Source organism: Hyperolius riggenbachi, chromosome 9 (genome assembly GCF_040937935.1).
Source record: "Hyperolius riggenbachi isolate aHypRig1 chromosome 9, aHypRig1.pri, whole genome shotgun sequence".
In the NCBI taxonomy this organism is placed as follows: Eukaryota; Metazoa; Chordata; class Amphibia; order Anura; family Hyperoliidae; genus Hyperolius; species Hyperolius riggenbachi.
Genome location: NC_090654.1, coordinates 190,725,950 through 190,752,167, shown reverse-complemented (window position 1 = coordinate 190,752,167; position 26,218 = coordinate 190,725,950).

The following is a 26,218-nucleotide window of genomic DNA, read 5'->3' as shown; positions in this document are numbered from 1 at the left end:
TGATTGCAGAGACCCTAAAATGCCAGGACAGACTCCACAAATGACCCCATTTTGGAAAGAGGACACCCTAAAGTATTATGTGAGGAGCACGGTGAGTTCATAAAAGATTTTAGTTTTTGTCACAAGTTAGCAGAATTTTTTTTTTTTTAACAAAGTGTCATTTTCCGTTAACTTGTGACAAAAAATAAAATTTTCAATGACCTCACCATGGCCCTCATGGAATACCTTGTTGTGTATTCTTTCCAAAATGGGGTCATTTGTGGGGTTTGTTAACTGTCCTGGCAAGTGGGCGGGGTGCTAAATTTTAAGGTACTCATTGGACTCTGGGCCCCTTAGCGCAGTTAGGGTGCAAAAAAGTGCCACACATGTGGTATCGCCGTACTCGGGAGAAGTAGTACAATGTGTTTTGGGGTGTATTTTTACACATACCCATGCTGGGTGGGAGAAATACCCAATTGATTTTTATTGTTTTTTTTTACAAAGTGTTATTTTCCGCTAACTTGTGACAAAAAATAAAATCTTCTATGAACTCACCATACTCCTAACGGAATACCTTGGGGTGTCTTCTTTCTAAAATGGGGTCATTTGTGGGGTTCCTATACTGCCCTGGCATTTTAGGGGAGTTAAACGCTATAACTTTTACCCAAACCAATAAATATACGCTGAATGGGTATTTTTTAATCAAAAACATGTTTGTCCACATTTTTCGCGCTGCATGTATACAGAAATTTTACTTTATTTGAAAAATGTCAGCACAGAAAGTTAAAAAAATCTTTTTTTTGCCAAAATTCATGTCTTTTTTGATGAATATAATAAAAAGTAAAAATCGCAGCAGCAATCAAATAGCACCAAAAGAAAGCTTTATTAGTGACAAGAAAAGGAGCCAAAATTCATTTAGGTGGTAGGTTGTATAAGCGAGCAATAAACCGTGAAAGCTGCAGTGGTCTGAATGGAAAAAAGTGCCTGGTCCTTAAGGGGTGTAAAGCCCACGGTCCTCAAGTGGTTAAACACAAGATAACATTATCTCCACTTCAGATTCTTCCAGCTTTCCCTGAAGGTATTATGCTGGGAATACACGGGTCGATCCGGTGGCCAATTAGCAGTCGGATCGACTCCCGCCACGTCCCCGCTCGTCCGCGCGGATAGATTACAGCTCGTCCCCGCCGGCGCTCCTTATCAGCTGCTCGATTCCCTGCCCGAACGACCGGCCCATTGATCGGAATAGGCAGCATTAGTGGTAGTTTCCAATTGATTGCCGATCTGCCAGTCGATTGTTCGAGAGACTGAATGGGCACCTGAAAGGACAACTGAAGTGAGAAGAATAAGATTTTACTTTTAAGCAATACCAGTTGCCTTGCAGCCATGCTAATCTATTTGGCTGTAGTAGTGTCTAATTAACACAAGAAACAAGTATAGAGCTAATCTTGACAGATCTGACATTGATGTCAGTAACACCTGTTCTGCATATTCCTCAGAGTCTATGGCTAAAAGTATAAAGCTAAATACTCACCACCTGACGGAGGAAGATGGATCCTGCAACTTCCCCCTGACGACGAGCGTTCCACGATCCATCTTCCAGCCGGCGGGTACAGGCGACTTCACATGATGGCACACAACAAGCGTGAACGACTTTGCAAACGACTTTGCGCAGAGGCATCGGGATCTTAAAGATCCAATGTGCCATAGAGGTCGTTATCCCGCCCATCTCTAAACGTAGTTTGTGTGATTGCACCCCTGTACCCACATTGCGAGATCGCAGAAATGATCACTCGTCACTCGTCAGAAAAATCATTGGGAAAACTCACATCATGGGTATGGGCCTTCAGAGGCAGAGGATCAGCAGGATCTCCAGGCAATTGGTATTGCTTAAAAGGAAATAAATATGGCAGCCTCCACATACCTCTCGCTACAGTTGTTCAATTTTCCTTTAAAGCAGTAGGGACAGCCATATTATCCTAGGAAAAAAACACATATATAAGTAGATAAATACTTGTTCTAATTACATAACATATGTATTGTACTGTCCACGTTTTGATTATAGTTCATTTTGTATAGTAAATAAAGAGAAAACTTCCAGGCATTTTCCATCTTTACTGCCTCTGACTGAAGCCAAGGCTGATGTCATTTCCTCCATTACTCTTTTTTTTCTCCTAGAAACTGCACTATCGTATCTAGCTTGCTGTGTAAACACATGTCAGCACAGCATAGATTGCTGCAGAGGGGTGAGATGTATTTCCCTCCTCAACCTTGTGTCACACTGAACTGCCCTCAGCCAATCAGTGAGGAGCAGGAATGTGGGAGGGGAGAAAACAAGCTTCCCTATCCCCCAGGCTGACTGAGATAAGATTCATTACAGCAGAAACAGTTATGATTATATTGGAAAGTTTGAAATGCAGGGTCAGAATGTAGACTACGTAATAAACACAGAGAAGTGGGCAAATGGAATTTGATTTTGTGGCTGGCAATATGGCTTTAAGCTCCATTGTCATTACAGGCTTACATAGCAGTAAATTAAAAAATAGTCTCCAAGATGTGAACCAATCAATCCAGTAGGTGGTGCTCCAAAAACATAAACCTTAATTTGCAATATTTCATATTTTTCTGCAGAAATAGTGGCATTCTTTTTGTGATCAGATGATCCCCATATTTATAAATATGATCATTAGTTTAAATGATTACAATTTATAAGTGTTTGCCAGTTTCCCAAAATCACTACAATCACCAGTAATTACTAGCAATTAATGATGCCTGATCGAAGCTTTAATTTTTAAATAACATTCACCAAATGTGAGCAAAAGCTCCATTCACTGCAGTTCATCAGACTGATCCTTTATAAATATGGCAATATGAAAAGGGGAAATCTGACTTTTAAAACAGATGAATCATTAATTAGATTGCCTCTTCTTTATAAATAGGCCCTTAATTAATGAAATGCTTTAACCTCTTTTTTTCTTTTAATTGGTCTGACTCAGCAGCTGTCTCTTTGGGTTAGCATAGGTTACAGGCACATTCACTGTACATTTAAACCACTCAGGCTATCATTAAACATTAACCAGGATAATTTATGCATATAAACCAGGCGGATGATAACAGGGTCAAATGTATTTAAGTTAACACAAGAGATTAAAGCAACAATGAGATGTCAGAAAATTAATCCAATTTCCTTATGCAATTTAATCTAATTTTACACTAGAAATTTGATTAAAAGAAAATGCTACTCTGTAGTTATATTGGAAAACATGTGATTGGGTGAACAATGAGGGCATTTAAAGCAGCAGGGACTGCCATACTATACCAGGAAAAACCAAATATATAAGTAGATAAGTACTTGTTCCATTTACAAAACACATACCGTATACTGTAGTGTCCACATTTTGGATTTTTTTCAGGATAGAAGGAAAACATAGAGAAATGCACTCCATATGTATTTAGAGAGTTTAGCCTGTCTTATTCTCCCTCATCTGTGTCTAATCACAAATTGTAATTTGATCTCTCCCCTGTGTCACCTGGTTGCCATGGCAGATAAGCTCATTTGAAAGCACAGGATGTTAACAATATGTCGGCTTCCATGAGAGCAGGAAGTAGACACAATGCAGTTTTATTGCAGGATTTGTATCAGCTGTAACAAAGAAATGTTTTACTTTAAAGGTTATTATGCTGTTGCGTATTTTTAAAAGCAGAGAGGAAGTTCTGAGCTCAGGTCCACTTTAACTTATTCCGCTATCATTCTCACAAGTTTACACAAGTACAACTGAATTATACAAAGCAATTGGTTAGTTAACCATTTAAAGTGGATCCGAGATGAACTTTTACTCATTGCATACTTGTGTTCCTTTCCTATTGTTTATAGGGCATTCCTCAAGCCAAATACTTTTTTGTTTTTGTTTTAATACTCTAATTCCCTATAAACGACACAAGCCACGCCCACAGGTTTTCAGAGAGCCAAGGCACTTTCAGACATTAGCAAGGGCTCATGGGAGCTCAGTCAGGGCAGGAGGAGGGGGAGGTATTACTAACCAGAGATTTCAGAGGCAGAGGGGAGGAGGGAGGAGGAGGGGGGATTAGGTTTTTTTGCTCAAGATGCAGATAAGCTTACCTGTGTGTAATGTTTACATTAACATGGCTGCTGTCATTGTATCACAGGAATAATCAATCATAAGGCTCGTACACACGTCTGATGAAAGGCAACGACGTGTCCGTCGTCACCTCCCGCTGGGCGGGTTTTCAGCAGACAGTACAGCGTGTGTACAGTCTGTCGGTGGACTGATAAGGCTGTTTCTGAGCAATCCGCCCGCCTTGCATGCCTTGCAATGCATAGCGAAAAACTACCTCTTTGGCGCTCCATAGCCGCAATTAATACTGCAGTCTATGGGATAACTGATAATCATCGGTTGCCACAGTGACAAGATAAACTGATTCGCTCCATCTTATATAGAGAGTAAAATGGCTAATTCATGATTGGCTGCTTAGGCTGTCTATGGGCCTGATTCACAAAGCGGTGCAAACACTTTGCACGCCTGTGAAAAGCCCTTTATCACGCCTAAACTTAGTTTAGGCGTGATTTGAAGCAACTCGCGCGAAGCTCCCGCACAATCGCAATTAAGCCCTATGGGACTTTGCACGCAAAACTTTGCGCGCGGGAGCTTCGCGCGATCAGCAGCACAAAGCGGTGATAACTCTGCTAGTGCAAAGGTTATCACGCCTAAACTCTTTTAGGCGTGATAACTGAGTTATCACCGCTTTGTGAATCAGGCCCTATGTGTGATGTCACTTTTCAAATAAAGACCAATTAAGTACTCACATGTTAATAGTCAAACTTCTGTGTAAAGCCCCCCCTCTCATTAACTTAGGTTTTTATATGATTACATTTGTGGTCTGTGGGAGTATAACGGGGAATTTTATGGATTATTTTTTCATAACATAGAAGTCACATCTCACCATATATCTTGCTGGGAACATTCTATAGGCAGTGTAAACTCAGTACTTAAAGGGAACCAGAGACGCCGGACTTAGAAAATGAAATAAAGATTTCATACATACCTGGGGCTTCTTCCAGCCCCATAAGCCTGGATCGCTCCCACGCCGCCATCCTCCGCTTCCTGGATTGGCCGGTACCGGGTCCCGTCACTTCCGGCGGACTTGGCCAATTGTCCGCATCACAGGGGTTCCCAGCACACCCTTACGCGTGCGGCTGCGCAGTATGCAGCCGCACGCGTAATGGTATGCTGGGAGCCCCGGTTATGCGCACAATTGGCCGCGTGCTGACGCCGACTGACGGAAACTACGGGACCCGGAACTGGCTGCTACAGGAAGCGGAGGACTGCGGCGTGGGAGCGATCCGTGCGTATGGGGCTGGAGGAAGCCCCAGGTATGTATAAAATCTTTTTCCTGGCGTCTCTGGTTCCCTTTAAAGTGAAAGTGCTTATGCATGTAGTTCCGTGCTGAATGTATAGTCTGCTTGGTGGAATTAAATAAATATTCTATGAAATTCTCACCATGGTAGAAACAAAGATTCTGCAGTATCAGCCTTCAAAACCATTGACAAGAATTAACATAACTGCAGCAGGTGCTTCCAACTACACAAGAAAATCGTTGAGATTTTGAGGACAGCCTTGATTTTATTTTTGTAGTTCTCACTACAGATGGAATGCAATACCAGCACTGCTAATTTATTAATGTTTCAGTAACTCTCACTATGGCTTGATATGACCCAGGTAAGGTTATGGGCTTGATTCACAAAGCAGTGCTAACAGTTATCATGTGAAGTGCCTTTCACGGACTTTTGCGCGCGCAAAGTGCCGCAATTTGCGCGCGCAAAAGTCCACGATCGCGCGAATCGAGGCACTTTGCGCTCGCAAAAGTCTGCGAAAGGCACTTCACGTGATAACTGTTTAGCACACCCGTGCTAAACAGTTAGCACCGCTTTGTGAATCAAGCCCCATGAATTCTTACCACCTAATCCTAATTACAGACGATTTATTTAACCCAGATGTGAATCCCTACGTGAATCCCTCCACAGTCCACTGGCTTCCTATCCAGTCCAGAATCAGATTCAAGATGGCCTCAATTCACTGAGATCATGCTGGAGATAATAAGGCAAGAGAAAACTTACCTCCACTAGTAAGAGAGTTATCTTATCTCTTCATTCCTTACGTTACCTCTTCTGTAGTTAATTTACCTCCTCTGTAGTTAATTTACCCTGTAGTTATTTTCACATGCAGTTAATGAACAGCCTGTCTTTAACTCTGGAGTTATTTTAAAGATTAACCCTCCTGGCGGTTTGCAAAAAAATCGCCAGGGGGCAGCAAATCTTTTTTTTTAAATTTTTTTTTTTTTTTTCATGTAGCGAGACAAAGTCTCGCTACATGATAGCCGCTGCTCAGCGGCATCCCCCCAGCCCCTCCGATCGCCGCCGGCGATCGGAGATCCGGAGATCCCGTTCAAAGAACGGGATCTCCTGGAGGGCTTCCCCCGTCGCCATGGCGACGGGCGGGATGACGTCACCGACGTCATCGACGTCGTGACGTCAGAGGGGACTCCGATCTGCCCCATAGCGCTGCCTGGCACTGATTGGCCAGGCAGCGCACGGGGTCTGGGGGGGGGGCGGCCGCGGCGAGAGGAATTGCGGCGGATCGGCGGGTAGCGGCGGCGATCGGGCACTGCACGCAGCTAGCAAAGTGCTAGCTGCGTGCAGCAAAAAAAAAATTATGCAAATCGGCCCAGCGGGGCCTGAGCGGTGCCTTCCAGCGGCATAGCCCGAACTCAGTTCGGGCTTACCGCCAGGAAGGTTAAAGGATACCACAACTGACATGTGGCATAATGAGATAGACATGGGTATGTACAGTGCCTAGAATACAAATAACTATGCTGTGTTCCTTTTTTTCTTTTTCTGCCCGAAAGAGGTAAATATCAGGTATGTAAGTGGCTGACTCAGTCCTGACTCACACAGGAAGTGACTACAGTGTGACCCTCAAGAAGGCCCTCAAAACTCACCTTTTCACTCTGGCCTACCACCCCTCACAATTGCTCTAAACCCACAGCTGAACTCTGGTCCCCTACCTCTCGTGTCCCTACCTCTCCCTCTAGATTGTAAGACTTTGGGCAGGGTCCTCCTCCTTTTGTGTCCTACCTGATCATGCACCTCCATTACTGTGCACCCATGCTATGCAATTGAGTGAACCTAACTTGCCTAATCTCCATGCTCCCATCCAGTGACTGACTAAGCATTACCTTGTACTCATACTGTGCTGTGTGATCTGGTTTTCTTGTATTCCTGTATTGTCATATTGCTGTTTGTCACCCCTAAATATTGTCTGTAACCTAATTTAATGTCCAGCGCTGCGTAATATGTTGGCGTTTAAAAATACAATAAATAATAATAATAATAAGATGTGCTGGATCGCTTATCACACTGATTTCTGCCTTTTTATATTAAAAGTACACTGACACTTCATGAACACAATTCAGATATCTGATTAATGAATGCACAAAGGACTAACAAAAGAGGAACAAAAAGCAACATGTGATTTATTAAAACAGACACATGTTTCGGTCATCTGACATAAGAACTGAAGTTTCGAGGTTCAGCAAGTTGTTATAACTTTGATTAGCCATGCAGAACACTGACCAAAAGCTCACAAGAATCTCAAGCTTATCATTACAGTGATAGCAGCTCTCTTTGATCTACTGAGGGTGTGTGGGAGGTCCAGCTCAATTATACCAGAACTGGAAAATGCTTGAAGCCTTCACAGAACACTTTTGTTCTGTGGCCAGAGATTGATAGCAAATATTTTTAAAGAAAGACCTATCATGTAAAACTGCTCAATGGGTAAAATGAGCGAACCAAAGTTTGTAATGTTACAAATTTGGCGTTCATGTTAAGGTGGCCATACACTGGTCGATTTGCCATCAGATTCGACCAACAGATAGATCCCTCTCTGATCGAATCTGATCAGAGAGGGATCGTATGGCTGCCTTTACTGCAAACAGATTGTGAACCGATTTCAGCCTGAAACCGTTCACAATCTGTGGTGGTGGTGGTGCTGCCGCCGCTGACCTTCCCCCCCACCCCCCACATTACCTGCTCCGCCGGCGCGAGTCCCCGTTGTCACTGCTGTCTTCTTCGCCGCTCTGGTCTGGTCTCCGGCATGCTTCACTTCTTCCTGCCCGGCAGGAAGTTTAAACAGTAGAGCGCCCTCTACTGTTTAAACTTCCTGCCGGGCAGGAAGAAGTGAAGCATGCCGGAGACCAGACCAGAGCGGAGAAGACAGCAGTGACAGCGGGGACTCGCGCCGGCGGAGAAATGTATACCCGCTGTATTGCGTCGGTCGTCAGGCATTCGAACGCTGCTATCGACGCACTCCCGTCCCGCTGGCGTTCAAGAAAAATCTTCCGCACAGACGGATCGTCGGGAATCGACGGGAACGATCGATTTCGTACGGAAATCGATCGTTCTGTCAGCGGTGTGCGCGGCAATTTCACAGCAGATTCGATCACTGTGATCGAATCGGCCGTATATCGGCGGGAAAATCGTTAGGTGTATGGGCCCCTTAAAGCACATTATACGATAGTATCAGAAACCTGGAGAGACAGGACAATAAAGGTCAGCCATCTTTATGTGCTTTTTAAAAAATGACAAATGTCTGGCTCTCATGCTCATTTTTCTTCTCCTTCAGTAATCTCTATGTCCAATGTCGCAGGTTGTCCACATGGCACGTTGCTTTATCAATAAGTAGATGGTGATGTTTTAGTGTTTAGTGATTTGGATGTTGTGCACTTGTTTCACTGGAAGGGGTACAACAATGTCCCCTGCAACACCTGTGACTGTGGGGGGCCCGGGGTTCAGCTCTCACACTTGTTGCTTTCCTTAATTGACAAAGTAGCACAGTGGATCTTTACCTGGTCCAGTACTAGATCAGACCACAATGTCACATGACATACATCAGGAACTGTACGGAACAGAGGTTTGCTGTACAGAATGGCTGTGGTGAAGAGCAGAGTGGGCTGACCCAGCACTCTGCTGAGCTAATCTGCCAATTAAGGGGAGGACAAGCAATGAGTATTTTAACAGAGGCGCTTTTCCAGGGTAAGTTTTATCAGCAGTTCCTCCTGTTATAGCCTGATGAAGCAGGCATAGACCCAAGAAATGCATTGCAAAATTTGGAGTGATGAATAAAGAGAATTTTTGCAGATAAATTGACTTTTGTGAGTCTGCTTGGGGAGGTAAGCCCACCACTACCTCCCATTTTAAACGTTTTTTTTAAAATATTTTATTCTATACCAGTGCCTCTGTTAAACTACTGAAACCGTTTCCACTAGAGCGAATCTGCATGCGTTTCCTGCATGCAGATGCGCATAGACAATACAAGTGAATGGGACTGTTTCCACTTGTCAGGATTTCTGAGCGTTTTTCTGTGCAGAAAAAATCTGCATGGCAGAGCCATCAGAATTCGCATACCGCTATGCGATTCGCATACAATGTATTTAATAGGAAATTCGCATGCGGTTTTGGTATGCGAATTTTCATGCAAATTCGCATACGGTTTTGCATAGAAACAATGGAAAAGCACATAGACACTGCCATGGTTAAATTCGCATACATAGTCATCCATGCGAAATCGGATGCAAATTTGAATGAAAATGTGCATACAACCGCATGCGAAATTCGCATCCGCATGCAATTTGTTTCCACGGTGATTCCCACCGCAGAAGTGGAAATGGGCCCTGATATTGCATTCCAAGTCCACCATTGGTGGAGGGGTGTTACCCCATCTTCCTTTCCTGTCTACAGAGAACGACTTTTAACCTGAGTGGCGTTGGGTCTAATCTCCCCGCCTGCCGTTACAGTGGTTGCCTTAGACGTAACCCACCTTTGTGAGTACCTTTCCTTTGTCATTTCTGTATTACCACAGATGCTAACATACTACACTATCAGGGGCACTTGATTTTTCTTCTTTGTTTTTGCAATTAAGAGGAGGAAGTTTGTGTGAGCATACGGAGGAGTGTGTGTGTCGGGGGGGTTGCTACACTGCCAACACTTGCTGAGGGCAGAGGGCTGTTTATTGGGGCCCACATTTGGTTGGGGGGGTGTTAAGGGGAGTTATGTTGGTTACTGGGGGAGCAGCCCACATTTGTTCTGGGGGTGGGGTGGGGAGAAGGGGAGTTAGGTTGGTCACATACTGTATATTAAGGGACGGGGTAATAGGCTTGCTTATGGAAACAGCAGAGTGTTTCATCTCATGGTTCAATCATCGGTATCAAGTTTCAAGTTAAGTTTCAAGATTGTTTGCATCTCTGACCAATAACGCCAAACTGTAAATATATTTTAAAGAAGTAATATCTACAATGTTACAGAAATAAAAATACATAACATTATCTGTCATGCTGCCCACACACAATAAAATGCAATCCTGTCCAATATGATGATTATCATATGTATGAGAAAATAAACATAATTTGAGAAATTATTAAATAAAACGCTTTTTTGTTGCATTTTTTGCATTTAAAGATTATCACACAAGGATATCTGAAAATTAGAATCCAATGAAGTCTGATCTGATGAAAATTAATTGTTGCTTCATTCCATTTGATAAGTGATAAGCCTATGGGACGTTCACAGTGTGACGTTAGTGTCACATTGTAACATGTAGCGTTATGGTGACGCACTGCTGCAATGCGTTAACTCTAAACGCATATGTTACCGGATACAGGAAAGCATACTTTCATTGCAACATTAACACCGCATTAATGTGCATTACCACTTTTTTTGCATTGCGTTGTAATTCTGCCTTGCGACTTTAATGTCACATTACAACGCAAATTCTCACTGTGAATAAGCCCTCAGGTTTTACTGCAGGGAGTTCAAAGGGTCATTATCTCTGCTCTGTTTCATAGTTAAAAATGCAGAGTGTAGTGTGTAAACAGCAAATACTAGAGAATTATGCAATGTTATTAAAAAAAAAAAAACAACGATATGAGACTCTTTCCTTTTATAATAATGTTCTATCAACTATCCGTACTACACGTACAATTCATTAATATCATAAGACTTTTTTTTGGCTTCAGTGTCACTTCAAGTATCGGAAGTCTCTGGCCTCTTAAGGATCAGAGACTTTCTTGCAAAAAAAAAATGGGGCTCACTGGATGTCACGCCACACGGACCCATCTCTCTCGCCGTTGTTACTGCTCTCCCACCACTGCAGCTCACTCGCTCTGCTGTTGGTATGACAGCAGAGCTCTGTGAGCCAGTTGGGAGCCGATTTCATTGGCTCCTGACCCTGTGCTCACTGTGAGCCAATCACAGCCAATCACAGGGTAAGGAGCCAATGAAATCGGCTTCTGACCGGCTCATGGACCTCTGCTGTCATACCAACAGCAGAGCGAGTGAGCTGCAGTGGTGGGAGAGTGATGAGATCGGCAGTAGCTGCAGGAGCATGGGGCGCGGTATTTGAAATCTAACCCCTGACAGGGATAACAGGTCCCAAATAGGACCTGGTTTTCAATTACTGTGGTCCAAAGTGATTGCATTTAAAGAGACACTGAAGCAAAAAAATTATGATATAATGAATTGGTTGTGTAGTACAGCTAAGAAATAAAGCATTAGGAGCAGAGACATAAGTATAATATTTGTTTCCAGTACAGGAAGAGTTAAGAAACTCCAGTTGTTATCTATGCAAATAGCCATTGAGCTCTGCGACTTTGAAAGTAGGGAAGAACTCTGACTCCTCCTGATTAGGTTATCTCAGCTGTATTGTGTTTTTCTTTTGCAGAAAACGGTTCAGGACAGGTCAAAAGTTCACTGCCTGTTCTGCAAAAACTTTTAGAATGCTGAGTAATATGTAAACTGCAGGTATTAGAGAATGATGCTATGTTATTAAAAAAAAAGCTGTATAACTGAACATAAAAATATGAGATTTTTTTTTTGCTACCAATGTTCTAGTAATTACCCCTACTACACAACCAATTCATGATATCATATTTTTTTTTTCGCTTCAGTGTCTCTTGAAGTCTATCATTGTATGGTCAAAATAAGCCTTTTATTTTGCTTTGCGGTTACTGTTCAAACATGGCTTAATGTAAATGCAATGTTTGTAAAATTACACTTTACAGATTGACTTTAATGATTGCTGTGCTCTGATTGTTGAAATATTTACATCAATTGATGAATGGATCTGTGAAGCATAAATTTGCATTATTTATCAGTATATTAAAATGTTGCTTTATTGCCTGCATCTCTCATATGAATGCAGTTATAACCAAAGCAACCATAGTGACTGCCATAAGCCCAGGGAGAGAGACCCAATTAGATCCTAACCTGTGCATTGTGGCATGGATATATAGATAGAGAGATAGATAGATAGATAGATAGATAGATAGATAGATAGATAGATAGATAGATAGAAACACCGTCTAGATATACTGTTGCGTTGAAGGGAAGCAAGTATGCATCTTTTGTAAGTTATGAGTTATATTTATAGAAAGTGTTGATCAATGATTATAAATCAACAAATTCAGTATTCGATGGTAGAAGGAGGAGGGTGTCTTGGCACGGGGCCTAAGGAAAATTTGGGATACACCTCTGGTCCAATATAAAATGCCCATAATGCTGGGCAATACACAATATTTACCTTAGACAAAGGAAATTTCACTGTCTGCCTCAAGCAATGAGGGAAATTGATTTCATCTGTAAACATGATTTATACATGCAGAGGGAGGGAGAATAGAGACAGGAATGGTACATATTACTAGGAGGAGAATACCAGGCCGGAAAATAGGAGGGATAGAAGATACGCCTACTACAATTACAGTGCAACCACAGAGGTAAGCAGTTTCTTTTTGCATTGGCCTAAGCTAGGGATATTTTGTGGACAATATAGTTCCCATCATTTGGATAGTTTCTTTTTGATAGTTTCTTCCTACATTAACATTACATGGGTAGGTGTCCAACATAGTTTTGGCTTACTTTAAGCTGGTGGTCAACCATGCAAAGCACAGAATGGCGACCTTTGCAGCTTACCATGATAAAGGTGCCCATAGATGTAGCGATGTATGGGCAGATTCCACCAAGAGACAAATCTCTCTCTTATTGAGTCTGATAAGAGAGAGATCTGTCAGCTGCCCATACACCAAGGACCGATTAATAATCAATTTCAGCATGAAATCGATCCGGAATCGGCCCTATGCGCCAGCCTGCCGCTGTGCCCCCCTAATGTAATGTCCCCCCGGTTCCAAAGTGTATACATTACCTCTTCGCAGCCTCCGATTGTCCCTCGCAGGCTCCCGGGATTCCTCTTCTACATACACGCGCCCTGTGTATGCGGAAGAGGAATCCCTGACATCACACACACGTGTCCTTAGCAAGAAACCATGTGTGGCGTGCTTGTATGTGGAAAAGGAATCCCGGAAGCCTGCGGGGGACAAGCGGAGTCCGCGGACAGGTACTGTATACTTTACACGGGGGGACATTACATTACACAGTGACAAGGCAGCGGATGGTTTTGTCAATCGTCAGGAAATTGTACGCCGTTCCTGCCGCGCACCCAACCAACTTCGGCCCGACATCTTGCAGCATGCGCGATCGACAATGCAACCAATTTCTGTCTCGAAATTAGTCACTTTTAGGCTTGTCTGGTCAATGACTACAGGTCAGGCTGTATGCCCATATGACTGACCTATAGCCCACCCCATAACAGCTGCGGAAACTCCTACCTAACACAATACTACAATACACCCTGCAGGTAGATGTAACATACAGACTGACAGATAGTAATCCACCAACAGAACCTGATAACTTAGCAATGCAATGGGCACAGTATTTACAAGTATATACGTGTATAGTCACCTGAGGCCTAGAGGATGAGGCAATCCAGACAAATGAGTCAGATGACTGCAGGGACAGGTGCTCCTGAATGGCAAGGCAGCCCAGATATTACTTTCCAGGAATAGCGTAGTCAAGGTAAGCCGAGATCGGTCCAGGCAGTGTTCATGCAAGTCCGTGTCCAAGCAGAGGTCAATCCAGGCAGCCAGCAAGCGTAGTCCAGGTAACAGGCAGTAGTCAGCAACAGGAATAAATCAGAGGTAAGCGTGATCAGGATACAAGCAATAGTAGGCAATAGGAATCAATCAGAGGTTAGAGTGGTCAGGATACAAAGCAATAGTCAGCAACAGGAATCAATCAGAAGTTAGCGTGGTCAGGATACAAGGCAATAGTCGGCAACAGGAATCAATCAGGAAGAGAGCGCATACCCAGCAACAAGCCACAGCTAATGCTATCACGGGCGTTGACTGAGGGCGCTCACTAAGTTTAAATACTAGTGCTAACCAATCAACACAATGCAGAATTAAACAAAAACCAATTACAGATCAGCATGTCAGCTAGTCAGTTGGCAAGCAACAACACGTGGCTACTGTTTATATCGGCAGAGCACGTACTAAGAGTGCATCCTCCACCTGACCAATGAGGTTTGAGAAGTCTCCTGCGCTCCAGTGATGTCAGCGGCTTGCCGAGACCCGGAAGCAGGAGCCGAAGCTTGGGTTTCGGCATTCCACCGCTGGCGTGCACTGGTGGACATCACAGTCGTTTTGTTGGTCATGTACTTGGCGGGACAGATTTTTATTCAATTCTATTATAATAATCGAATTGGATGGTCGATCGGCCGCCAAGTCGCCTAATCTATGGCCACCTTAACACAAAGCTGCTTGTTTGTCTGTTTAGATCTTGATTGCCTGTTTACATCTCTTTATTGAGGATTGAAGGAAGAGCATCATAGATCTTCAGCCTACAAGGTAGTACAATAGCACTTAGTCAAGAAAATACAAACTGGCAGATCACTAATCCACTGAGCTGGGCTGGTTGAAGCTTTAACAGACATAAAGGTGGCCATACACTTATAGATTTGCAGCAGATTCGACCATCAGATAGATTTCTGTCAGATGATGTCTGTCACGTCGAAGCTGACAGGAATCTATCTGATGTGTGACACACACTAGGAACAGCTTTCCAACAGATTTCAGAATGAAATCTTTTTGGAAATCGATCTAAATGCATTATTGGACCATTAGATATAATGCAACTGTATGGCCCATATCTGGCAGCAGATCGACCTAGATTTTTCATCCTGTCAGATCAAATCGATCGGGGAATTAGATAGAATTGATTTCTGATTGATCGATTTTATAGAATCGATCGATCGATGGATGGCTGAAATTGACCAGTGTATGCCGGCGCAGTTTGCCGCAGCCCACGTGGCCGTGATTGACAGCTGCGCTTCGTGCAGCCGCAGTAAGGTCGACCCCGCGGTCGGCATTAAGAACGAGAACGGAGACTGGGACAGCGGCGGGGAGCAGAGCGGTCAGCGTGGGACAGTTGGCTGCAAGGGGCTGGAGAGAGCCCCAGGTGAGTAAAGCTCATTTTACCTACTTTGGCTGATAACCCCTTTAAGAACTTGAGTGCAAACAGTCAGGTTAAGCAACAACAATTTTCTGCTTGGAAAATTTTAACTGAAAGGAGCACTTAAAAGGACCACCTCATACTACAGCAAAATAATATAACATGATAATATTTTGTGAAAATCTGAATTCTTTATCATCAGGCCACACACAAGTGTGTGTGTGTGTGTGTGTGTGTGTGTGTGCGTGCGTGCGTGCGTGCGTGCGTGCGTGTGTGTGTGTGTGTGTGTGTGTGCATGCGTGCATACAGTATATACATAGTTACATAGTTATTTTGGTTGAAAAAAGACGTACGTCCATCGAGTTCAAACAGTACAAAGAACAACTACTGCCTGCTCCCTGACATATCCCTGTTGATCCAGAGGAAGGCGAAAAAACCCTTACAAGGCATGGTCCAATTAGCCCCAAAAGGGAAAAATTCCTTCCCGACTCCAGATGGCTATCAGATAAAATCCCTGGATCAACATCATTAGGCATTACCTAGTAATTGTAGCCATGGATGTCTTTCAACGCAAGGAAAGCATCTAAGCCTCCTTTAAATGCAGGTATAGAGTTTGCCATAACGACTTCCTGTGGCAATGCATTCCACATCTTAACCACTCTTACTGTAAAGAACCCTTTCCTAAATAAATGGCTAAAACGTTTTTCCTCCATGCGCAGATCATGTCCTCTAGTCCTTTGAGAAGGCCTAGGGACAAAAAGCTCATCTCCCAAGCTATTATATTGCCCTCTGATGTATTTATACATGTTAATTAGATCCCCTCTAAGGCGTCTTTTCTCTAGACTAAATAAACCCAGTTTATCTAACCTTTCTTGGTAAGCGAGACCTTCCATCCCACGTATCAATTTTGTTGCTTGTCTCTGCACCTGCTCTAAAACTGCAATATCTTTTTTGTAATGTGGTGCCCAGAACTGAATTCCATATTCCAGATGTGGCCTTACTAGAGAGTTAAACAGGGGCAATATTATGCTAGCATCTTGAGTTTAAATTTCCCTTTTAATGTATCCCAAAATTTTGTTAGCTTTAGCTGCAGCGGCTTGGCATTGAGTACGATTATTTAACTTGTTGTCGATGAGTACTCCTAAGTCCTTCTCCAAGTTTGATGTCCCCAACTGTATCCCATTTATTTTGTATGGTGCTAGACCGTTGGTACGACCAAAATGCATGACTTTACATTTTTCAACATTGAATTTCATCTGCCATTTATGTGCCCATACAGCCATCCTATCCAGATCCTGTTGCAATATGACACTATCTTCCTGAGAGTTGATGATTCTGCACAATTTTGTATCATCTGCAAAAATAGCAACATTGCTCACTACTGCATCTACTATTATTTATTTATTTATTGTATTTATAAAGCGCCAACATATTAGGTCATTAATAAATAAATTGAAGAGCACTGGACCCAGTACAGACCCCTGTGGTACCCCACTGCTAACAGTCTCCCATTTTGAGTACGATCCATTGACCACAACTCTTTGTTTTCTGTCCATTAGCCAGTTCCCTATTCATGCACACAGACTCTTCCCTAGTCCTTGCATCCTCAACTTTTGCACCAGACTTTGGGGGGGGAACAGTGTCGAAGGCCTTTGCAAAGTCCAAGTATATCACATCTACAGCATTCCCAATATCCATATTAGCATTCACTACCTCATAAAAGCTGAGCATGTTAGTCAAACAGGACCTGTCTTTAGTAAATCCATGTTGATGCTGAGAAATAAGATTATTTTCTACTATGAAGTCATGTATAGTATCTCTTAGTAACCCCTCAAATAGTTTGCATTCAACTAATGTTAAGCTTACAGGTCTATAATTTCCTGGATCTGATTTTTTGCCCTTCTTAAATAATGGGAAAACGTGGGCTGTACGTCAATCCACTGGGACTCTGCCAGTTGAAAGAGAGTCACAAAAGATAAGATAAAAGGGTTTATCTATAACTGAACTTAATTCCCTTAGGATCCGAGGATGCATGCCATCCGGGCCAGGTGCCTTGTCTATTTCTAATTTATTTAGTCTTGCCTTCACTTCTTCCTGCGTTAAGTGTTTAATATTACAGTTAGAAGATTGAGACTCTTCTGCCTCTGTAATTTGCAACAGTGCTGTTTCCTTTGTGAAGACAGAAGCAAAGAAAGCATTTAATAACTCTGCCTTACCTTGGTCATCCACCATTGAGTTCCCACCCTCATCCTTTAGGAGTCCTATACAGTCAACCTTTCTTTTTTTAGAGTTGATGTACTTGTAAAACTTTTATATTTATTTATTACAAGACTCTGCTGAGTCATGCACTGCTGCGTATGCACAGTTCTGGATGCACGCACCACCCAATCGCTCTCCCATGGCTGGTAGCATTCTGAACATGCGCAGTTCATTAAGACTGTAACTGTACTTGTACAGAACATTCCCGGCGACAGGAGCATGCTAGAGGAAATGCATGGCCCAGACAGCCATGTGCAGTGGCCCCCAACCTGTCTAGATCGCGGACTCCACAAAGGCACAACAGGGGGGACCCGGAAGGACATTGAGGATGTAGACAGACTACAGGGGGCTGGAAGAAGCCTCAGGTAAGTATAAATCCTTTTGCTGCATTCATTTCAGGTTTACTCTAAATGTACTGTGGAATAAAGGTTTAGTGGGGCACTTCCCCCTAAGTAGTGATGAGCACAAATTTCACATAATCGTAATTTTGCATCGCAATTACAATGTGAAATTGTAATGCAAAATTTTGGGTAAAGTGTAATTCATTTTATATGTAAATGTAATCAGGAACCGTAATTTTGCAATTTTGCTGAATTGTGTGCTTAATTTAGCAGTTAATAGTAAAGCTAGCATCAACAAAATTGTTACGTATCTTAAGGGTAATATGCGAAATTACCAATGAATTACACAAAATCAATTTCATTTCCAAATAGTAATTACGTTTGGCTGTAATAGCGAAAAAATAATGCAAAATTTTACGTAATTAGCAGATTACGCAGGTTAGCACTAGTGCTGGGCGAACACCTGGATGTTCGGGTTCGGGAAAGTTTGCCGAACATGGCCGCAATGTTCGGCATGTTCGGGCCGAACCCCGAACTCCCCGAACATCCCGCTTTTGGGGGCCCTATGGGGTCGCAGGCATAAGGGGGGAGCATGCCCCGATCGCGGGGGGGGGGGTCGGAAATTCCCCCCACCCCCTCCGCTAGCGCTCCCCCCTCTGCCCGCTTCCCCATACAAAAGTTTCAGGAAGTACCGGTCCGGTGGTAGTGGGTGGCTGGCAGTGGGCGGCACTGGGAAGTGAGTGACTGAGGAGGAGGAGTCCGGAGAGTGACGCGTTGAGGGAGGCCGGGCAGCGGGCGGTTCAGCAGTAGTACGGTACTACTGCGGGCGGTTCAGCAGTAGTACGGTACTACTGCTGAATTGCCCGCTGCCCGGCCTCCCTCAACGCGTCACTCTCCGGACTCCTCCTCCTCAGTCACTCACTTCACAGTGCCGCCCACTGCCAGCCACCCACTACCACCGGACCGGTACTTCCTGAAACTCTTGTATGGGGAAGCGGGCAGAGGGGGGAGCGCTAGCGGAGGGGGTGGGGGGAATTTCCGACCCCCCCCCCCCCGCGATCGGGGCATGCTCCCCCCTTATGCCTGCGACCCCATAGGGGGGCAGTATTCGGCCGAACAGGGCCCTGTTCGGCCGAACAGGGGCCCTGTTCGGCCCTGTTCGGCGGCCAATTAGTAGTTCGGGGCGAACCCGAACTTAAAAGGCCGAACACCATCAGGTGTTCGGCCGAACTCGAACATCACCCGAACAGGGTGATGTTCTGCAGAACCCGAACAGTGGCGAACACTGTTCGCCCAACACTAGTTAGCACTACTACTGAGCACAGACCTGTGGCGTATTAAGGGGGTGGCATCAGGAGCGGGCCGCTCCGGGTGTCACCATGGCAGGGGGTGACACCGGAGTCCTGTGCAGCTGCCCTAGAGCAATGCAGAGTATTGCACTAGCGGAAGCTGTGCTGTGATATCTCACCTGCTGCTGCGTGGCGGAGTCCACCGATGCATCCTCCTGTCAACACTCATCTCTCCCCTAGTGCTGGCATCTCTTCCTGCACTCGTGTAATCACATGATGCAGGAAGACATGCCGGGCACTAGGGGGAGTGCTGAGCGGTGACAGGAGGACTCATTGGTGGACTCCGGCGTGCAGTAGCAGGTCAGATATCCCAGCACAGCTTCCGCTCGCAATACTCTGCATTGCTGATTGAGCTACCTCCACCATGGGACCCTACATACGCCTAACAAAGTGATGGCTAACCTTGGCACTCCAGCTGTGGTGGAACTACAAGTCCCATGAGGTATTGCAATACTCTGACAGCTCTAAGCATAACTCGGGGAGGCAGAGGCATGATGGGACACTTAACTAACCCCATACCTACACCTAACACTAACCTTCCCCTTACCTACACCTAATACTATCCTCCCCCTTACCTACACCTAGCGCTAACCTCCCCATACTTACACCTAACCCTACCCTAACCCACCTATGCCTAACAATATCACCCTTCCCACATACACCTAACTCTAACACCCCCCCCCCCCCCCACACATACGCCTAACCTGAGCAGTGTCTAGGCTACACCCATTCTCCAACGTGGCACGCTTAGCACACCGCACTCATGCTTAGCACGCCGCACTAACGCCTTTAATATTTTGGGGGGTTGTCATTTAATATCCAGTACCTGGTGTCAAATGCCCTAGTTACACCACTGACACAGAGAAAGGTCAGAGGTTTCAAACATGAATGTATCAAGTCTAAAGACCACAAAAACACACAGCAGGCAAGTCCCTATTAGCACTTATTATAACACTTATTTTATCCATACGTGTATTTAACTTTCAAGTACAGTTTTAATTCGTTTTCAGTTTAGCTCTTGGGGATTACATAAAAGTAAAGTGTCATTTGAAAGTGTCACTAAGCGAGTCTGAAGCAGTAACTTCACTCATTCGTTTTAAGGGACCAAATATTAACTTCATAAGATTTTAAACTAGTTTTTTGCTGAGACTTTGCCGAGTCATCTCTATGATCATGACCTTGGCCGTGTCACAGTGTGTCACCTGTAATCTTGCGGTTAGCAGTCAGAGATGGGCCTCTCGTCAGAAACTTGCAGCCATGCGCCTCTCTTTTGTTATATTTAAAATGCTGATTGTGTTGAACAGAAATGTGCCTATAATAACATCGCTGCTGGTCCCGCAAAGCCCTTTCTGAAGGAAATATGAATAAAATGCCTGTGAAAGGCTGACTCATTATATCTGCTCTGATTCTTCTTATTAGCTGCTTTCTGCATCCAGGAGAGTGAGTAACCCATGCTCCCATCTAAAATGTTCCTCTGCCCTAGTTAGGACTTTCTACTGTGTGCCCAGGTGCTCTCAGGAAATCTGCATTTTTAACACTTGCTGAACACACACACAGATGCCTAGTGGTACTCATTCTCTGCTATGTCGTGAGTTATTGTGAGAATATATATATATCTTTTTTTTTTCTTTCAAACTCAGCCATTAATTGACCCGGGCTATGATGTTATAGCCTCGGCGTAGCCGTCACAAAACGGGTCAAAGGTTAGCATCATAGTTTGAGTCGTTCTATGATTTTCTTTTTATTAATCCGTTATTATCACCGCTTACTTTTAAGAGTGACAAGTATGTAAGTGTGCTTATATGTATATTTCCATCATATATACTAATATGATTGTACAGACACCCTAACCGAGTAAACGAGTGCATGTATTTTCATTAAATAATGTGATAAGGTAATAAGGACTACTTTGGGGTGTGCCCGATCCCTACTCATCCCATAAGTGCACAACCACTCTGCGTCCAACATATCTAAAATAAAAAGAGAAAAAAGAAAAGAATATTCTTTATACGATTGACTCCGGCACGCTGAGTATAAGTAGACTATAAACGCATTTTTGATCCAATCCAGTCCAGGTTCACAACATACATTCAGCACCTTTCAACTCACCCAAACAAACGGATGTCCTCAAGCAAGGTAATAACCCCGCCTAGGGAATCCGTCTCATTCATCCAGCATTCTATTCTTGTAGATTCTAATAGGTTCTAGTAGGCTCTCTTCCATTCCTCCCTTTTACTGTCCCACCCTTTACCCCCACTATGGGTCTATTATTTTCCCCCATTCAATTTTCCATATCTCAGTTTGACAGTTGCTTCCTGCATCTTCTACGTTTCCCTCACCTCCCATCACAAGATCACAGATTGTTGCAATCCATTCTATTAGATTCAGCGATTTAGGGTTTTTCCAAAACCTAGCTATTCGTTTCCTTGCTGCTGGTATTAATAATTTACTACTGTTCTCTGAGTCTTTATTGCTTAATAATGCCGAGCTGACATTAAAGGGATGGTTTAGTTTAATAAATTTCTCAATTTCAATAAAAAATTATGTTTAATAGGACATGACCACCACATATGAATAAGGGAACCGGGTTCTGTATTACATGTCCAACAGTTTTCGTTCCTTCCTTTAAATTTAGATAATCTTAAGGGGGTGTAATACCACCTTGCCATAAGTTTGTAATTGGTCAGCTGAAATGAGGTATAGCTAGGGGCCCATTAAATATATCTCCCTAATCTATGGTTGGGCTGTAATTCAGGTCATGTTCCCATTTTTTACAGAATTTTGGGAGTGGTCGGTTTTGCAGAGAGTCAAGCATGGAGTATAATTTTGCTGTAATCCCTTTATCTGCGGTAGAGTGCAGAAAGCTTTTTTCATAAATGTTCAGGTCCTTACACATACTATTTTTTTGCTTTGAGAGAAAACTTTTGACTTGGCAGCACCATAATCCGTTGCCGGAAATTATTTTAGTGTGGCAGTATCTAAACGTGGCGTCTCTATGCCCAATTAAGTCTAGGAGTGTAGTTTCGTCGTAGAGCCCACTTATGCTGAACCATTCCCGAGAAGAACCTGACTGGAAATCTTGATTATTTTCTACAGTAGTTAATAGAGATAAACCTCTTTTTTTCCTCACCGATCCTATCACTTCTAGATGAGTTTTTATTGCTGGGTCTAAGAGAGGGTGAGGGGAAGAGAATAGCAGGTCTGAAATCATATAGGGTACCACGACTCCAGCTTATCAAAGTTGCAACAGCTTTTTTCGTATATTGACCAAAACTTTCTTGGGTCATCTATCCTAAGATATAGTTTTCTTTGGAGTTGGAAACATTTGGAATACACCCTAATGTTTGGTGCCTCCATCCCTCCTAGTTTTCTTTGTCTACTTATGATTTTGTAAGCAATTCTATGTTTTGTTTTCCCCCATATAATATTTTGGAACATATGGTTCCATGCATTAGGGATGTTTATTGGGAGGTTTTGAATTACAAAGATTATCTTAGTTAGAATTTTCATTTTTATGTAGTTAATTTTTCCTATAATATTAATCTTGCTGAACACACACAGATGCCTAGTGGCACTCATTCTCTGCTATATCGTGAGAATATATATATCGATAGGTACAGTGGTATAACTGCAAATCATGGGGCACCCCAGCAAAAGTAGTAATCATTAACATCAATGTTCTAAGCAGATATAGTGGCTGATGCAGAGCCCCACATTCTCTGATGCAAGGCGCTGGTGTTGGGAGTCCTGGTGTTGGTGGGCTTCTGTTGTATCCAGCAGAATAAAACGATTGAACAGTGGAATAAGTGTACTTGAGATGAGGAAAAATGTTGACTTTTGCTTTCCTGGGTTTCTTGCAGGCCCCTATAGTCTTACAAGTTCCTCGGTGTATCCAGTCTCATCCATTGTTCCACTTTCACTCTAATTAGAGTTCACAACTAGCACAGTCACACACTCTGGTGCATGCGCTGTCCCTTGACCCTGTGGCTGGGAACATTCGTATAGACTTGCAATGGCGCAGGTGCATAATGCACCAGCGATCGGAGAGGCACACAGCCTAGGACAGCACATGTGCCGTAGTCAGTGAAAGTCCTGCCTCATGTTATCCGTACGTTGTGTAGCATACAGTGAACCTTACGGTCAATGAAAAGTATGCACACATTTTGCAGTAACGCACAGCATGCCGTGTGTTGGGATGCTACACACCACACCGTCCACACTATGAACCTTGAATAGGTAGTGCACTGCAGTGCGGCAAGTTACAACACACTACTGTGAATGTAGCCTAAGGTTAAATGGGGCCCTAGGCAACATAGCATACAGTTTTTGTCTCCTCCTACTTATCACATGGCTTTTCTGGTATGGCGGTAGAAAGGGATCTGAGGAGGTGCCGGCCAGGCCCTTGGACACCCATCAGGCCCTAGGCACCTGCCTATGAAGCCTTGTGGATGATCCAGCTCTTGACTCGTTGATTCATATGGCAGCAACTACCTCTATAGTTATTGAGTCTTGTAATATATGTGATAATATATGTGATAATGCCTACCCAGAGCTCCAGGCAAAATACCGATTTTATTTGTTGCCTATAACAACCATAAATTAGCAACAAATAAAATTAAAGCGGAACTGAAGACTTTAATAAAACAAAGTGTTTTACTTACCTGGGGCTTCTGCCAGCCCCGTGCAGCCTTCTTGTCCCGCGCCGGTCCTCCACGATCATCCGTTCTCTGCCGCCAGCTACTCTCGTTACCATCGACTTGTAAGTTGACGGCAATTGCGCCTGCGCGCCCCGAGCCACACGTATCTTTTTCTACATTCCAAACCGCAATAGCGTCCTGCGCTATTACCTATTAACGCTATTAACGCAAGACGCTACTGCGGGCTGGAACGTGGAAAAAGATACGTGCGGCTCGGGGAGCGCAGGCGCAGTTGCCGTTGACTTAAAAGTCGATGGTAACAAAAGTAGCTGGCGGCAGAGAACGGAGGATCGTGGAGGACCGGCGCGGGACAAGAAGGCTGCACAGGGCTGGCAGAAGCCCCAGGTAAGTGAAACACTTGGATTTATTATAATCTTCAATTCCACTTTAATTTGTTTTGTGTGACAGTAAGTACTAAGGGCAGGTTTCTAATGACCCACTGAGGCAAATTTACATCCAAATCGCTATAGCTGTGCCATGCATGGCTATGGGGATTCCGATGCACTGAGTGAAAACTGCAACTGGCAGCATTTTTTTCTTACCCACATGTGATTCAGATGCAGCCTATTGACTTCAATACAGTGATGATCGTAATCAGCTAATTACGATTACGCAAAATTTCAAATACATTTTCGCATTTACTCCTATACATAATTACGATTTGTAACTTTAATTGATTTCGTATAGTGAATCGTAATTTTGCCTAAATCGCGTTTTCATTTCATGCCGACTTTGGCAGTGAATAGCAAAGTCCCCATGCATGTTAGTGACTCCAAAATATTACATACTAAATTGCTACATGGTTTATGGAGAATAGCGGGGACGAGCCAAAAAAATAATTTTCCAAAAGGACCTTATAGTATTTGAGAAAATCAATCTTAAAAATGCAAAGAAAAATGTTTTTTAAACTCAAAAAAATAACAGTTTAAAAAACATTTTTCTTTGCATATTTAATTTTATTAATTTTCTCAAAAACTACAAAGTCTTTTTAAAATCGTGTACCCAACAATCTTCTTAACATATGTAGCAATTTTGGTAGCAATAGCATGTATAGGGGATTTCTACTAACCGCTAAATTCGGCACAAAATTTCGTGAAATTGTGCAAAAATTACATGTACATTTACGCAAAATTATGAAATATTACTATACATACCAAATTAATTATGATTTTCTCAGAAATTTCACATTACGATTACGATGCGTAATTGCCATTTTTGATGCAAAATTTTGCATTTGCGAAATTTCGGCCCACCACTGTTTCTGCATTAAAAATTGCATGCAGGAAACCAGTACGATTCAGCTGCAGTGGAAGCAAGCCTTTAGCCATACCATACTCTGGTTACTATGCTCCAATTGTATGCCGTACCCCATCAATTGAGTTCATATTGGGGTTGCCCTGTTAAAAACAGCGCTGTCATAGATGGCAATGTTACTTAAAAGCTGTGATTGGCGACTATAAATGGTAATTTTGGTGCCCAAGTTTTGCAGCTGCTAATTACAGTTTATAGCCATTTATAGCCAATATTTCCCATTTATAGCCACTAATTTTCAATGTTGCCGCCTATGGCTGCGAAAAAAAATTGGGGTTAGGAGAGGGGGGGGGGGGTAGTGTTAGGAATGTGGCGAGGGTCCTTAGGGTATGAAGTTAGGAACCAGGGGGGTTGATGTTTAGGTAACACCGGGGGGTTTATGTTAGGCACTATCGGGGAGAGGGGTTGAGGTTAGGCACAACCAGTGGGGTCTTAGGGTTGGGCAATGGCAGAGGGAAGGTTTTGTGCGAGAGTAGGGTTAGCATAGGTCATAGTAAAATTTTTGTAATTACAGTGAGTAGCATAATATTGGTAACTTTACTGATATCCTACTAGTGCCTATCTCCAGCGTCCTTTTAATTGGTTGCCTTTTTAACATGTACGCCTTGTGACTACTTTGAGCACTGACTTTAATCCTGTGGGTGGTTAAACCTGAAGGACTGAAAGGAGCAAAGTATAACTAGATAAAACAATATCCTAATACCTGTGGCTTTCATGTTTTATGGTTACTTCAGTTCCTGTAGAAATGTACACGCGAGTCCCTGATCAGCATATTATGTATTGTGTCGGGTTAGTAATCATCATTAGAATTACTCAAGAGCACTGGAAAATATTTGTCAGCCCAGTAAAAGAGCTGCGACACGTCTTCCTCCA